Here is a 16,474-nt window from a genome sequence, read left to right as displayed (position 1 = left end):
GAACAGGCTTGGTGCTGTCCCGAGAGAGGGAAGTGTGAGCCCGTGGCCTGAGGTGGGGCTGCAGCCATGGACAGGGCCCAATGGTCAAGGCCTCCTTTGAGTCACAGACAGGACAGGAGGGACGTGATCAATGCACAGTGGAAAGGCTCTCTCTGGACTGGCGAGCAGCGGGGGCTGGCAGATGACACGTGTCTGGGGCAATTCGGAGCCTGAGCAGAGAGACACGGAGCCTCTGACAGGGGGAAGCCATGGGCGGGGCTGGGGAAATGTCTGGGGTATGACAGACAAGATTTGTCGAGAGACCCACCATAGAAAGCAAGGTAGAGGAAGAAATCCTGCCCTGCATGGGTGCGTGGAGATGACTTTTCCGGCTATAAGAAGGGCAAGACAGAACAGGCGGGGCTGGGAGTGAGGCAAGCTCACAGAGGGGGAAGAGCAGGGCCAAGACCCTGGGCGGTATCACAGGTGCGGTGGTGTCTGAAGCCAGGGAGCGAACAACCTGGGAGAAGTGGGTCAGGCCTGTGCCTTCGGGCCCACTGGAGTTGAGAGTCTGGTCGAAGAGCCAAGAAGGAACCCAGGGGGGATGCCTGGAGGAGAGGGACGCACAGGTCGCTGGGCAGAAGCAAGCAGCTCCAGGAGGATGGGGTACGAGCTGGGCGGAGCATGACTCCCAGAGGCAGGGTAAGATGGGGGCTGGGAAGGGGCCACTGCGGTGACCAGGAGGCACCCAGGTCACACCCGGTTATGGTGAACGTGGGTAGAGTAACCTTGCTGGGCTCTGGGCTCCTCTTTCTAAAATATACCGTGTCCTTATTAATTGCACAGTGGAGAAACCTGGCGGACACCACGGTGGTCGAGAGATGAAGGTTAACCTCACTAGCACCGAAGAGACACCACGCACCTCCTGATGGGGCTCCTGCCACCGTGCACAGCCCGAATTTAATCACGAGAAAGCAAGGGGCAAACTCAAATTCAGGGAAATTCCACAGAATAACTGGCTTGGACTCTTCAAACATGTCAAAGGTCGTGAGAGACAAAGACACAAGAACGGTTTCAGATGAAAGGAGACCACAGCAACAATGGTGAGAGCCACACACAATCCTGGATTGGATCTGGGTTTCTGTTGCTAAAAGGACATCAGGGGACAACAATACAATAAGGTCTGCAAGTGAAAGAGGATTGCGTTGATGTCAATTTCCTGATCTTGATCACTGGACTGTGGTTATGTTAGAGAACATCCTCATTCTTAGGGAAAAACACTGAGGAACTCAAGGGTCCAGGAGCACCACGCCTGCAATTTACACCCACTCACGTGGTTCAGGGAAAAAACGAGAACAATGAAGCAAATGCTAGTATTGGGGGAACTGGGGTCAGGGGTATGAGAATTCTTTGTCTTACTCTTGCAAATTTACTGGAAGTCTGAAATCATTTCAAATTGACAAGTGAAAAAAACCAAACCCACCGCTAATACTGCTGGAGGAGATAACCTTAGGGAGTGCATGGCCCAGCACCTGCTGCTCAAGAGGTGCTGGAAGCACCAGTGAGGAACTCAGGTGTGGAGACACACCCTGCTCAGAGCAGGATGGACGTCAGACGTTATCACCCTGCTATCTCCCAAAGGCAGATCTACAATCCTCTAAGCCCTGCTCCAGGTGGGTTATCAGATGCCGCCCACGAGGAGGACAGGTCTTTCCCAGCTGGGAGCAGGAGGCACTGGCATCAGAGAGCAGGCGTGGGGTGTAAATCTCACCCTCCTCCTGGGCACCAAATGTGTACTCTGCTCAGCGCTGGGAAAGGCCGTGTCAAAAGAGCTCAAGTTACCACACAGGGCAAAGGCAGGAAGAGGCGAGGGGAGCCTTCGGGACAAGCACAGCAACAAAACAGCAAACACAAGTGGCTCCTGAACCCATGAGAAAGCAAGAGATTCAGAATACAGCAGTGAGGTGCCACTCCCTCTACAAAGCCTGGGAAATTTGAAATGCAGTGCTGAGCGCTGGGAAGGCCTTCAGGAGGCGGCCCACAGGCACTGCCGAGCATCAGGGCAGCTTCTCTGGGAAGCTCTTTGCAAAACTTATCAACAGCCTTTAAGACATTTATGCCCAGCCAGGCAAAGTGGCTCACGCCTATAATCCCAGCACTTTGTAGGGCTGAGACAGGCAGATCATTTGATGTCAGAAGTTCAAAACCACCCCGGCCAACATGCTGAAACCCTGTCTCTACTAAAAGTACAAAAATTAGCCTGGCATGGTAGTGGGCACCTGTAGTCCCAGCTACTTGGGAGGCTGAGGCAGGAGAGTTGCCTAAGCCTGGGAGGCGGAGGTTGCAGTGAGCCGAGATCATGCCATTGCATTCCAGCCTGGGTGACAGAGCGAGACTCCATCTCAAAAAAAAAAAAAAAAAAAAAAAAAAAAAAGCCGGGCGCGGTAGCTCACGCCTGTAATGCCAACACTTTGGGAGACTAAGGGGTGGATCACGAGGTCAGGAGATCAAGACCATTCTGGCTAACACGGTGAAACCCCGTCTCTACTAAAAAATACAAAAAAGTTAGCCGGCTGTGGTGGTGGGTGCCTGTAGTCCCAGCTACTCAGGAGGCTGAGGCAGGAGAATGGCGTGAACCCGGGAGGTGAAGCTTGCAGTGAGCCACGACTGTGCCACTGCACTCCAGCCTGGGTGACAGAGCAAGACTCCATCTCAAAAAAAAAAAAAAAAAGATATTTATGCCCCTGGGCCCAGTCATTACTATTCCAGAAATCCAACCCCAGGAAATATTCCAAAATGGCAACGAAGATATACACAGAAAGATGTTCAAAACAGCATTATTTACAACAGCAAATCATGAGAAGCGATTTAAAGATTTCACACCCTGGCTCCCACAGACATTATGTAACCATTAACAATAACGTGTTTGCACAGGTTTTGATGACATGGGAAATGCCTGTGATGTAATGTGAAGCCAAGAAGATTTAATGGTAAACAACATGATCTCATGAAGTTTTTTTAAAGCAATGGCAACAACTATAGGACTGTTCGCATGCCACCCTCCTCACTCCCACGTGTTATGGGATTGCTGTAGAGTTGTGTTTTCCTCCTTCTTTATGCTTTTCTGTATTTCCATATGGAAAATTTCCATATTTTCTCCATTGGGGATGCATTATTTATAATTAGAAAAAAAAAAAAAGAAATATACAGAAGGGACAGGAAGAGCTCCGCAGGAAAAGGCAAAGGGAGCTCCCGCTACACCAACTCTTCGGGTGGGAGGACTTGGCAATGTGTCTCCCGGGAGCCTAGCACCCTCTCCCTCCTCACCTGCTGGCCTGCCTATAGGTGAGCAGCCTCACAGCTGGCAGCAGCCCACTGGCACTGAGATTCTCAAACCTCCAGGGCAGTTTCAAGCTTTTTCTGGGGGGCCCCAGTTCTTTGCTCCCACCTGGGTGGGTTTACCCTGCAACCACAGGGGCACTCACCCATGGTTTGTGGGTAAACAGGTCATTTTTATTGCTCTCCTCCCCTCTCCCCACCACACTCGCTCCCCACTGCCTTTTCCAGGCAAAGAAAGAGATTTCCTCAGAAGATATGCCAAAGGCCGGTCACCTCCAGAGCCTCTGGAAGGCTGCACCCTGCCTCACAGCGTGGCCACCAAGTGTCTCTTGAGCTCAGGCAGGAAAATGATGGAGTGCTGACACATCACCGGCCGCCTCGGCGGCCCCTCTCACGCACATTCTTGCATTGGATCCTCATTTTTTCGTGGTGGGTAAAGGATTCCTTAGCAGTCCCACTCCACCAAGAGCCGGAGGCTGTGGGCAGTGGGGGACACAGAAATGCCTCTGTGAGTCCTTGTGTCCCTCAGAGGGAAGCAAAAGCAGGCCTAGACTTGAGGCCAAGAGGACTGTCCCCGGGTATGGGAGCTCTTCGGGTGGCAGCGTGCCAGGCAGATGTTTATGGAAGGGAAAAGGTCAGGGCTCTCTGGCTGAAGTCAGAGCAGGGAAAAGTGGAGCAGAGAGCAGCCTCCTGTGGGGCACAGCCCAGGGCAGGCCCGCAGTCCACTGGCTGGGGGCTCCCCCGCTCCATGGTCTGGGCACCTCTGAGGCCGCAGCTTTCGTATCCATAAAACGGGGTTCAGCCGCCCCACCCTAAGCAGGTCATCCTGGGTGTCGATTGAGACAGTGCAGCCGAACGAAGCGCCATGCCTGGGTGATAAACTTCAGCTGCTGTCACTATCTTCCCAACTCCCTCCCCTCCCAGATGAACGGAGGGCCAGGGAGGAAGCGCCCGGCCCCACACAGCTGGAAGGCCCACACACTCGCGCCCTCCCACTCGCACCACGACGCAGCTCCATGCTGACCTCCCCACAGGCACCTGTGCCAGGCCGTCCTGGTCTGAAGGCAGCACGGGGAGCCCACCCACCAAGCCAGGCTGACCACACACCCAATGCTTAGCAGAGTTCACTGAATAGGGGAGCCAGCGGGTGCGATGCCCACACACACTCGGAGCAAACACACAGGCCCGAGGACACCGCATGCTTTTGCCAGTGCAGAAACCTGCCCCCAACATTCCTCTGCAAAGGAAGAGCCACCCCAGACAAAAGTAGTTAGGAGTGTCAGGTATTGCAGAGATGGGGGCACCTGTCCCAGAGCACTCACCCTGCACCGGCCTTCAGTGCGCAGAGCAGGGTGTCTGAGGAGCTACGGCCAGCTGCTCTTCTGCCTGAGGCCACTGGCCCAGAATACAAAGTTTCTCAACATGAGGCTGCTTGAGGCCTGGGCTGCTATCAGGGGAAGGGGCACCAGTGAGCCTAGCGGCAGTGAACCTGAGGTCTAGAGGCTGGCATGGGCCACCGGCTGCAGGGAGGCGAGAGGTCGGGTCATGCAGAGAGGAGCTGATCCACAGCCCACAGCCTGCTCCCTCGGCCCCCCAGAGACCCGGCAAGATGATGAGGGAGGAGGTCTGAGGCAGGAGGCAGCCGGAGAGGGGAGGGCAGGTTTCTGTGGTGGACTTGGGATGTGCTGCCGAGTGAGGCGACAGACATGGAAATGGTGGCCAGCAGGCAGCGTGGGGCCGGGAAAGGCTGTCAGGAGCTGCTTGTGAATGACGGAGGGTGAGGGCTGCTCTGCTCCTCAGAACCTAGGCATGGCCCTGGAGCTGAGCTCACCGCTGTGGTCACACAAGACCCCTGCCACCAACCTGTCTCTCCCTGACCCTCACACAATGCCAGGTACGGATGGGGCCCCACAGACACGGATGTCTGTTGATGAACTGAACCACCACTGCATTCCCAGGGTGCCTGCACCCTTCCTAGAACTTGGTTAACCCAGTTTTTCCAAATGGCACTGCCTTCCCAGCTCTGAAACCCAGGCCTTTCCAGAATCAGCAATGGCTGGGAGAAACTGCACTGTAAGATGGGCATGGCCACCTCACACTGTCCTCTCTCCGGGAAGCAGGGTCTTCAAGATTGTGGTGGAATAAGCTGACTCTGGGTGTGCTGAGTTTGAGGGGTCTGGGATGGTTCAAAGGGAGGAGCTGGGTGGGCAGACTCCCCCTGCTCCCCAATACCAGACCATTCCCCAAAGCTGAAGGGAGCAGGGGCCTCTGCACAGCACTTGGGGTATAGAGGAAGGAACCCCTGCAGTTGGAGATACCTATGGAGACTCAAGGAAGTGGCAGCAGAGGGTGGGAGACGACCTTCCTGAGAGCCCCCAGAAGCCTTGCCTCTGCCATTAATGACACTCCCGGTCCTCAGGCTGTACGAAACCAAGCCCAGACACTCTGGAGTATGCCAACCTCTCACCTCACCAGCCTGCAGCCCTTCTGGCTGGCACTATTCCAGGCACTTCCTGCCATCTTCACAGCAGGGCACAGAATAGGTGATGGCCAGGCACAGGGAGCAGGGAGCAGCAACGGCTGGAGCCAGGCTCCCTCTGCGGTCCCATGCTGTGCCCTGCTTTTGGGTATTTGGTTGGTGGATGGCAATCAAGAAGTCCTCAAGGTTGTCAAGTTTGGCGGAGAAGCTTCCCTGGAAATGCAGAGGGCTTTACTAACAGAACCCACAGAGCCATTTCCTGCTCCCTAGAGCTGAGCCGCAACTCTTCAAGGGAGGCTGCTAGAGCCCCAGGTGTGAGGGGCATTCTGGGATGCTGCCAGGGCCAGCAACCAGCTCAGGTTACAGTTACACGCCTCAGGGGATGCCACTGTCTTGCTTGCTGCTGGTGATACACACAAGCAAAGCTCTCCCTTTCTGACCTCAGAAACGGGGAAACAGTAGTGAGTGAGTGAGAGCAAACCAACCACCATCACCCAAAGATCCTTCACCCTGCTTTCCTCTCCCGAGAGCTGACAGCCCAGGGACCCATTTGCTATTTTCTGCAAATGCCAGCTGACAGATCCCTTTTCTTGGCCTCGGGTTGTGCATAAGAGACCAGGAAAGAAGACAGCTTTGACTGTCACTTGGGACGTGTAAATAACTCCTTGCAAGCAAGAATGAGCCACAGTGAAGCCAGTAGTGTGTGGGGCACCTGCTTCCTCCCCTGCTGCCTCTCGGGTGACTCCACAGCTTCCATTTCCCTCCCAGCTTCAGCTTCAGATCAATAACTCAGCATTCCTCTTCCAGAAGGGGGTCAGGAAGGCACCTACGACAACCTGCAGGCTGAGGCAGGGCAAGGGCCTGGCTGTCACCTGGCCCGCTCCTGATAAGAGCTGCCGCTTCCACAGCACACAACACGTACACACCGAGCTCTACCTGCGTGCCCGGCTGGTGCCAGCGGAGGGGGGCACAGTGGTGGGCAGTGACCCCAGCAGAGCCTTGCTCCTTGCCAGGCATGAGCCACTGTGGCTCTTCACGCAGACTCACTCAGTAACCCTCACAGCCCCTGATCACCTCCCTGTACAGGTAAGGAACCAGGTGCAGTGGGATTAAGTGACACACCCAGGCCACCAGCAGAGCTGGCCTGGAGCCTGCTTCGTATGTCCCCCTCCAGAGCAGGAGCTCGGACCACAGAGTGGGCTTACGGACTCTTCACCCAACTAAAGGAGTAAGCCACAGCGTTCATCAAGAATAGTGTGACAGGCACTTGGAAACCAAAATACCAAAACCAAAAACCCCACTTCTGATAAAACTGTCTGTCACTGGCCTGGCCTTCAGCGGGGCCACCAGTGGCACTCAGAGTTTCCCACCGAGAGCCGACGAACAATGCCGGCAGTCACATGTCCCAGATAAGCCAAAGCAGTTTCAATTTGTCTAATAAATCATCAAAATGTCCCTGAAATCCCACTACTTCAGACCTGAACTACATCTCCCAGGATGCCTCTTGCAACCAGAAGGAGCACAGAATCCTGCTGTCAGGCTGTCATCGCCCAAGTTTTGCTCCAGACAATGTGGCCCCAGTGCTGAGCAGCCTTGCTGGGGACCAGGGCAGGGCACCACCTAACAGCTGCTGCAGCTGAGGCCCCGCATCGCTTCATCCTACATATTCCTGTCCTCACAGCGTCTCCCGCAGCCTCAGAGGGCAGCAGTAGGCGAGAGGCCGCAGAAGAAGGGAAAGGCCAGGCCCTGCTTCAGCCCAACAGAGCGCCTGGGTCCCTCAGCAAATCCTCAGAGGTGTGCTGGAGAGCAGCGGAGAGGAGAGAAGAAAGGAGTGTGGTTCAGAAAGAGGACCCAGGAACCTCCGAACCAACAAAGCTCCACACATCTACTTCCTATGGGCCCAGCTGCCCCCAGCACCAGCACCCGCACCAGGCTGTGCCCCCACCCCCAGCCGGGCTCTGCAGCTGCCAGCGAAAGCAGGTCAGAACCAGAAAGAACGAGCTCTTGGCAGAGCACTCGGGGCTGCGGCGGTGGCAGCTCTGACGGATGGGGCCGCTCTCCCCAGGCGGCTCTGCTCTAAATGTGTCCGATGGGGCCCAGGGCTGGCAGCCAAGAGGGACAGATGAAAGGACAACTCCACCTGGCTCTCAGGGCTGCCACAGCCGATATCAAAGCACCCAAGAGAGGACAGACTAAGGCTGCGATTTCTGGGCAGGGGGGCGGAAGGGAGGACGCTGGAAACAATGCATGTGACAGACACAGAACACAGGAGAGACACAATACCAAAGACAGAAACAGACACAGCACGGGCACTCGCTGAGGCTCAGCTGGCCGGGCTCTGGGCCCCCAGGAGCACCGGCTGCTCCGAGTGGCACTGCCGCGATGAACAGCTGTGAACAGCGCCAGCAGGGCTCCTCATCGCCCTGGCAACCCTCTATTCAAAGGAGCAGCTGAGGGGGAAAGGGTGGCACCGAGGCGACTGGCGCCATGGTCTCGGGACTTGTGGACTGGGGGACAAAGGGGGCCTCAGAGAAAGCAGAGTGAGGGGGTCCCGAGGGCCTGCCGAGGGCCTGCGGTGAGGTGGCTGCTCCATTCCAGCCTCATTGGAAAGCAGTGAGAATTTCAGGGCCAACACTGCCCCCTGGCGCACGAGGAGCCAGCTTCCCGCCGACCCCGCAGCACGGGGCGTGGGCAGAGCTCACATGGGAAGGTCACTTGTCCCCATTCCTCCACATCCTGTACGAGTAGCCTCAGGAATGCCTTCCCCATATTCCCCGGGCAGCCACCTCCCTCAGCTCGGTCCTTGTCCGTGCCCCACCCATTGTCCTGCTCAGGGGGGCTCTCCATGAGGTCTCCATGATGTCTGTGTCCTCAGCAAAGAGCATTTAATGTTACAAAGATTTGTTGACCCATCTTGTCTCCCTCAATAGACACTGTGAGGGCCCTGGGCACAGGATCCCTGGTCTCTTTTGTCCCCACATCTCCCTAGCACTCTGCACAGTGCCTAAGACCAGAATTAAATAAAAGTTTGCGGGAATGGATCAGTGAACAAATACTTCAGGTTACGATGAGGTTGCAGTGTGGCATGAGGCTGCTAAGATTCACCATGAGGTGTGGTGGCTCATGCCTATAATCTCAGCATTCTGAGAGGCCAAGGCGGGGGTATCACTTGAGTCCAGGAGTTGAAGACCAGCTTGGGCAATATATTGAGATCCTGTCTCTGCAAACTATTTAAAAAAAAATTTTTTTTTTAATTAGCTGGGTGTGGCCTGGCACGTGGCTCACGCTTGTAATCCCAGCACTTTGGGAGGCCGAGACGGGCGGATCACGAGGTCAGGAGATCAAGACCATCCTGGCTAACCCGGTGAAACTCCGTCTCTACTAAAAAAAATACAAAAGAACCCAGAAAGTTGAGGATGCAGTGAGCCATGATGGTGCCAGTGCACTCCAGCCTGTGCAACAGAGCAAGACCCTGTCTCAAAAAATAATTAATTAGTTTTAAAAAATATTTACCTAGAAATATTACGGAGCATTTAGACAAAGATTAGTAAGGCTTGGCCCCTCCTGGGAACAGTACACACATGCTAGTGGGACACACAAGTGTCCATACATATCGATTAGAGCCCAGAGTGCTGTTGACAGGACAGAGAGAAGGTCCGAAGGACAAGGTCAGCAAAAAGCACCTCCCAGACCGCTGCAGAGCACGTCTGTGCCCCCCACAGCTATATGAGGAAACCTTGATCATGGACTTCCAGCTTCCATAACTGTGATAAATGAATGTCTGTTGTTTAAAAGCCACCCAGCCTGTGGTATTTTGTCACTGCAGCCCAAAAGCACTCAAGACGCAGCCTGGGAATGGGAACCAGGGAAGCTGAGTTTCAGGGCTGAGAGGGGTGACAGAGGCTAGGGGCACCAAAGACTCAATTCTAAACAGGACTGGACAATCTTTGCAGGGAGGAAGATGCCAGGACCCAGCAGACACTTGCAGGTGGCCCAGGACGTTTCCTGACCCTCTTCAGGCCACCTCACCCCGCTGGAGAGCTACACAGGACCTGCTCCCCACTCAATCCCCCTCGTTCCAAGATGACAGGACACGAATGCTGGCCAGATTAGAGAGGGCCTCCTGGAGGCCTCGGGGACTTCGGGACCTGTCAAGCTCAGGACAAGCGGGTGTCAAGCTCAGGACAAGCTCAGGACAAGCGGGTGTCCTGAGCGGCTGGCCTTAGAGGTCGAATTGTGTCCCCCACCAAAAAAGATACATTGAAGTCCTAACGCTTAGCACCTAAGTCAGAATGTGACCTTATTTGGACCAGGCGCAGTGGCTCACGCCTGTAATCCCAGCACTTTGGGAGGCCGAGGTGGGCTGATCACCTGAGGTCAGGAGTTCAAGACTAGCCTGGCCAACATGGTGAAACCCATCTCTACCAAAAATTACAAAAAATTAACCAGGTGTAGTGGTGGGTGCCTATAATCCCAGCGACTTGGGAAGCTGAGGCAGGAGAATTGCTTGAACCCGGGAGGCAGAGATTGCAGTGAGCCAAAATAGCGCCATTGCATTCCAGCCTGGGCAACAGTGAGTCTCTGTCCAAAAAAAAAAAAAAAGTGACGTGACCTTATTTGGAAATAGGGTTCTTTACCAGGGTAATCAAGTGAAAATAAAGTCATTAGGGTGGCCTTAATCCAATATGCTTGGTGTCCTTATAAAAAGGGGGAAATTTGGACACAGACACACACAGAAGGAAAATGTGAAGACACAGGAGATGATGGCCACGTGACTGGAGTGAGGCATCTACAAGCCAGGGAAGGCCAAGGACTGCCGACAAACACCAGAAGCTGGCAGTGGCCAGGCAGGACCCTGCCATCCGAGAGAGCACAGCCCTGCTCACACCTTGATTTGGGGCTCTTGGCCTCCAGATATGAGACAACAAGTGTCCGTTGTTTTCACCCAGCTTTTGGCACTCTGTGATGGCAGCTGTAGGAATCTAATACCCTAATGCCAGGGGCTGGAGAAGTGCAATGATGGTAAAAAATACCCCCTTCTCTCATCCACTCATCCTGATGCAGGCCACGGCACTGGTTTTCAGAGCATGTCGCTATTTGGGACTGTGATCAGCTGGCTGGGGCAGGCTGACTGAGAGGCAGCAGAGATGAGAAGTGAAAGGTGATAAGGCGAACCATGCCTGTGTGGAGAGCCAGGCAGTTAGCAGGACAGCCTGAAGGAAAGACTCCAGAGGGAAAAGAGGGGAGGGAGGGCGGCAGGCGGAGGAGGGGAGGAGGTCCAGGTGCTGGGGCGGCTGGAGCAAAGGCAGATAAGGCAGGAAGCAAACAGCCTGGTGTGTCCCGCTGAGGCAGGGAGTGCATGCAGGGAGAGGAGCCCAAGGGCGGCGCCCGAGACTCAGTCCAGAGCTAGTGAGCCCCACCAGCAGATTGGGCGGTGTCCTCAATGTTGGGATGCTATGGAAATACCAGGCAGCAGGGAGACGGATTTGCAACTGAGGGGACCACTCTGGCAGCTCTGGGGAAGCTGGATTTGAGAAGACGAGAAGTAGAAGACGTTCTACTAGACGCTAGGAAGACGTTCTGATGTGGGCAAGAGACAATGAGGACCTGAACCAGGGTGGTGGGAGTAGGAAGGAAGAGGGGACTGTGACAGGAAATACTTAGGAGGTGGCATCAACAGCACCCATTAGACAGGAGGCAGAGAGGCAGCAAGGAAGGGTGACCCTGGGTTTTAAGGTGAACGATGGCAACACTGAATTAAAGAATGTGAAGCCAGTGTGGGTAGAAACAGTGACTCAGCTTTGAACCTGAAGCGTATCCGGCTGGAAAGGACAGACAGCTAGACGGTGAGTCTCCTGTGTAAAGAGTTCTGAGCTGCAGAAACCTGGGAGTCATCGCAGCCCGCTCCCGAGACGAAGGCAGGAAGGCACGCTGCTAAGATGTGTTGGTGCCACAGCGCACACCCCTGGCTTCAGAACCTAGGGTCCCGCCTTTGACCACTGTGCCACAGCGCCTTTCCCAAGATGCAAAGCTCCAGCCCCAGCCATCAGGGCTGGCCCAGGTGGCAATGTCACATGGCTCTCGGGGAATGAGTGGCAGGTCCTCTCGGCTCCACAGAGTGCTTACTGGGCTCTTTTCCAGGCAGCGAACTGGAAGCTTCCTTTCCAGGAAACCAGAAGTCCTGCAGCTACTGGCATGCAGTGGGCTCCCCAGTGAGCCCGGTCTCATCTCCCAGCGAGAGGATCAGGAGCCACCAAGCTCCACCCCAACCCAGACTTGCCAATGGGTGTTGGTGTCTCATTTTTCAATGTGAACGGTCAGTGAACCACCACCAGATATTTGAGGAAATGACCAAAAAATTCACCAAAACAAATCCGGATTTTTTTAAAAACAGGAACGCTGAGAAGAAAAGTAATATAGAGAATAGATACTCAGAAAAACTATAATTAATCTCCTCAGAGAAACAAGAAAAGCCATTGCATCCATTAAGTAAGAGGCGGCAGCTATTTTGAAAAGGCAACAAGAAAGAGCTCTAGGAATTAAAAATAGAGTTGCAAAATTTTTAAACATAATAAATAGAAGAATTAGAAGACAGTTTGGGACATTACCCAGAAAGACTAACATATGGAAAATAGGAGAAAAGATAAGAAAATAAGAGACTCAGTCCAGCGAGTCCAGCATCCAGCTGCCTGGGACTCCGGAAGGGGAGATGAGAGAGCCAGGGGCGGGGGATCCTGCTGGAAAGTCTCCTGGGACTGAAGGATGCGCATCCACGTGGAGGTCTCGGAGCGCCTGGAGTGATGCCAGAAGTCCCGGCCCGAAAAAAAGGTCAGAGGGGTCTCACAACCTTCTTATATTAGTTCCCTGTGGCTACGGTAACGAATTACCACAAACCTGGTGGCTTAAGACAACAGAAACATATTCTCTTTCAGTTTGGGAGGCCAGAAATCCACCATCAGTTTCACGAGCTAAACCCAAGTGGGGGCAGGGCTGCATCCCTCCGAGGGCCTCGGAGGAATCCCTCCCGAGCCTTTTCCGGCCTCTGTGGCTGCGGGGCTCCTTTGCTTGTGGCCACATCACTCCCCTCTCTGGCTCTATCTCCATATCACCTTCTCCTCAGCATAGGTCTCTGTCCTCTAAGGACACTTGTGATGGCATTCAGGGCCCACCTGGGTGATCCGGGGTCACCTCCCCAGGTCAGAATCCTTCATCACATCTGCAAAAGCCCTTTGTCCTTCTAAGGTAACAACTAGGATTAGGACCTGGGTACCTCTGGGGGCCATCTCCAGCCTACCACACTTCTGAAGACCAAGGGTCACACACAACTGTCTTCAGCAGTGGCATGGAGCCAGAAGCTTCTGGAGTAACGTCCTCCAATTTTGGAGGGAAAACGCTTCCCAAGTTGCAGTCCTCTATCCAGTTAGACTACTAATCCAGTGGGGGTGAAATACCACTCTTTTGAGACATGCCAGGCCTTGGGAGCTGTGCCACCTACGTGCCTGTTTGCCTAAGAAGCTCAGGGATGGGCACTAACAAAACAAAGGAGTAAATAAACCAAGAACAAGGAACGCAAGGGATCCAGGCACCTGGGCAGCCAGCACAGAGGAGGCAAACGGAACTCCCAGGGTGACGGGGAGGGAGGCCCAGGTCGCTTGCTGTCCGCAGGCCTGGAGACCCCCCAGGCACCTGGGCAGCAGCTCCTGGGGATGTGGCCTTAAATAAACAAACAAAAAGGCAGATTACCCGGTGTCTCTGAAAGAATGAAGAAGAGATGGCAATGTACAACTTGTCTAGGGATGAACATCAACTCCAGGAAAATGAAAAGTTAATGCTACCATAGTAAACACTCTGTATTTTCAGATGTGAATATTAACTTAATGCTAACAATGTAAAATCTTGGCCGGGCATGGTGGCTCACGTCTGTAATCCCAGCAGTCTGGGAGGCCGAGGTGGGCATATCACCTGAGGTCAGGAGTTCGAGACCAGCCTGACCAACATGGTAAAACCCGTCTCTACTAAAAATACAAAAATTAGCTGGGCGTGGGGGTGCATGCCTGTAATCCCAGCTACTCAGGACGCTGAGGCAGGAGAATCGCTTGAACCCAGGAGGCGGAGGTTGCTGTGAGCCAAGATCGCGACACCGCATTCCAGCCTGGGCGACAGAGTGAGACTCCGTCTCGAAAAACAAAACAAAACAAAAATGCAAAATCTGAAAATGTACTTAAAAGTGGTTCTATATAACCATGCAGGGTGAAGGGAGGGAAAGCGGGTACATGTGTGGGGCAGGGTTTGAGGTGGGGAGGGCAGTAAAAGTGAGCTCAACCTTTCATCAAAGGAGACCACTAAACAGAGTGATGACGTTGGGAACAGGAGTCACAGGGCAGCCTCTGGGAGGCACTCATGGGGAGGGCAGTGGGACGGGGTGGCAGGAGCAAATGAGCCTCAGGGCACAATCTGACTTTCAGAAGTGTCCACATGTATTATTATTATTATTATTATTATTTATTTATTTATTTATTTATTTGTTTTTTTGAGAGAGTCTCACTCTGTCACCCAGGCTGGAGTGCAGTAGCGTGATCTCGGCTCACTGCAATCTCCGCCTCCCAGGTTCAAGCAAATCTCCCGCCTCAGCCTCCCAAGTAGCTGGGATTACAGGTACCTGCCACCGCGTTCGGCTAGTATTTTTGTATTTTTAGTAGAGATGGGGGTTTCACTATGTTGGCGAGGTTGGTCTCCAACTCCTGACCTCAAGTGATCTGCCTACCTTGGCCTGCCAAAGTGCTAGGATTACAGGCATGAGCTATCGCGCCCAGCCTCACATGTATTATTTTGATAAAAATAAAAGTTAACAAAACAGAAAACCACACTCTGCAAACAGTTCCTTTGTGGTTCTTCCTAATCCCATTCCGGGTCCTTTTCTCCTTTTCTCCCAGGGGGCCCACAATGCAGACTTACTGCTTCCCCTTTGTTAATTTCACCTGTATTTGTGGGCCCATAACCATATGTTTTAATTTCTTTCATAAATGATACAATCATTTTAACTTGCTTTTTTTACCCAATATATATTTGAAATCTCTCCAAGTTGATACAATAGACCTACCTCACGCATGACTACACAATGTTGTATTAGACATATCGTAATTTGTCCATGCCGAATGAGGGACTGCTACTGCCTGAATGGTTGTGTCCCCACGAAACTCCTATGTTGAAACCCTAACCAATGTGGCAGTGTCAGAAGGTGGGGCCTCAGGGAGAAGATTAGGGGCTGGGCGCAGAGCCTTCCTGTATGGGATTAGAACCCTCACAGAAGAGATCAGACAACTCTGTCTCCCCTTCGCCCATGAGAACACAGGGATCTATGAACCGGGCAGTGGGCTCTCACCAGACACCGAATCTGCTGACACTTGATATTGCACTTGCCGATCTTTGGAACTGTGATAAATGCATTTCTGCTGTTTAACGAACCTATGGTATTGTGTTACAGCAGCCCAGACTAAGGCAGTGACAAATAGATTGTTTCCATTTTTTTGTTTGTTTTGTTTTTTTTTTCTTGAGATGGAGTTTCGCTCTTGTTGCCCAGGCTGGAGTGCAATGGCGCGATCTCGGCTCACTGCAACCTCTGCCTCCTGGGCTCAAGTGATTCTCCTGCCTCAGCCTCCCGAGTAGCTGGGATTACAGGCGTGCACCATCCCACCCAGCTAATTTTGTATTTTTGTAGAGATGGGGTTTCTCCATGTTGGTCAGGCTGATCTCGAACTCCACTCCCAACCTCAGGTGATCCACCTGCCTCAGTCTCCCAAAGTGCTGGGATTACAGGCATGAGTCACCTCCCCCGGCAGTTGTTTCCAATTTTTAGCAATTAAGAACTGTATTGTACAGGCTGGCAAAATGATCATTGTTGAAGTTGGGAGACAGGTACATGGAGTTCATTATACTATTTGCTCTATTTTTGTGTATATTTAAAAGCAGTCAGTCAATTAAAAGTGTTAAAAAATGAATAACCTTGACCCCATATAGAAAATGTGCAAAAATTTCTCTAGGACATATACCTAGAATTGGAATTGCTGCATCAGACAATAGGCACGGGTTTTTTGTTTGTTTGTTTGTTTGTTGTTTTTGTTTTCGGAGTCTCGCTCTGTCGCCCAAGCTTGAGCACAGTGGCACAATCTCGGCTCACTGCAACCTCCGCCTCCTGGGTTCAAGTGATTCTCCTGCCTCAGCCTCCTGAGTAGCTGGGATTACAGGCATGGACCACCATGCCCGGCTATTTTTTTTTTGTATTTTTAGTACAGACAGGGTTTCACCATGTTGGCCAGGCTGGTCTTGACCTCCTGACTTCAGGTGATCTGCCCACCTCGGCCTTCCAAAGTGCTGGGATTATAGGCATGAGCCATTGCGCAAGTTTGTTTTTTTGTTTTGTTTTGTTTTGTTGCCCAGGCTGGAGTGCAATGGTGCGATCTCAGCTCACCACAACCTCCGCCTCCCGGGTTCAAGCCATTCTCCAGACTCAGCCTCCCAAGTAGCTGGGATTACAGGCATGCGCCACCACGCCTGGCGACTTTTGTATTTTTAGTAGAGACGGGGTTTCACCATGTTGGTCAGGCTGTTGGCAAACTTCCAACCTCAAGTGATCTGCCCACCTCGGCCTCCCAAAGTGCTGGGATTATAGGCGTGAGC

At 53.1% G+C, this 16,474-nt stretch overlaps 1 protein-coding gene across 25 annotated transcripts in view; it reads right to left on the bottom strand.

Moving 5' to 3' along the window:
- Positions 1–16,474, bottom strand: part of PC (pyruvate carboxylase) — a 109,828-nt gene that overhangs the window by 27,153 nt on the left and 66,201 nt on the right. For 4 of the 25 annotated variants that reach the window (XM_074013121.1, XM_074013119.1, XM_065529391.1 and 1 more), the window contains one exon: positions 13,384–13,510. The exons of 17 other annotated variants lie outside the window; for them this stretch is intronic. The gene's annotated coding sequence lies outside the window, so the exon portion shown is untranslated. Of the gene's footprint in view, positions 1–3,591; positions 3,795–4,640; positions 4,728–13,383; positions 13,511–16,474 lie in introns of those variants that run through there. 4 more of the 25 variants (XM_045372183.2, XM_045372185.2, XM_005577115.4 and 1 more) reach the window with 3 other exon arrangements.

The sequence above is a fragment of the Macaca fascicularis genome, chromosome 14 (assembly GCF_037993035.2).
Source record: "Macaca fascicularis isolate 582-1 chromosome 14, T2T-MFA8v1.1".
Taxonomy (NCBI): Eukaryota; Metazoa; Chordata; class Mammalia; order Primates; family Cercopithecidae; genus Macaca; species Macaca fascicularis.
The sequence above is the reverse complement of the archived record's forward strand: the minus strand, read 5'-3'. Positions and strand labels throughout refer to the sequence as shown.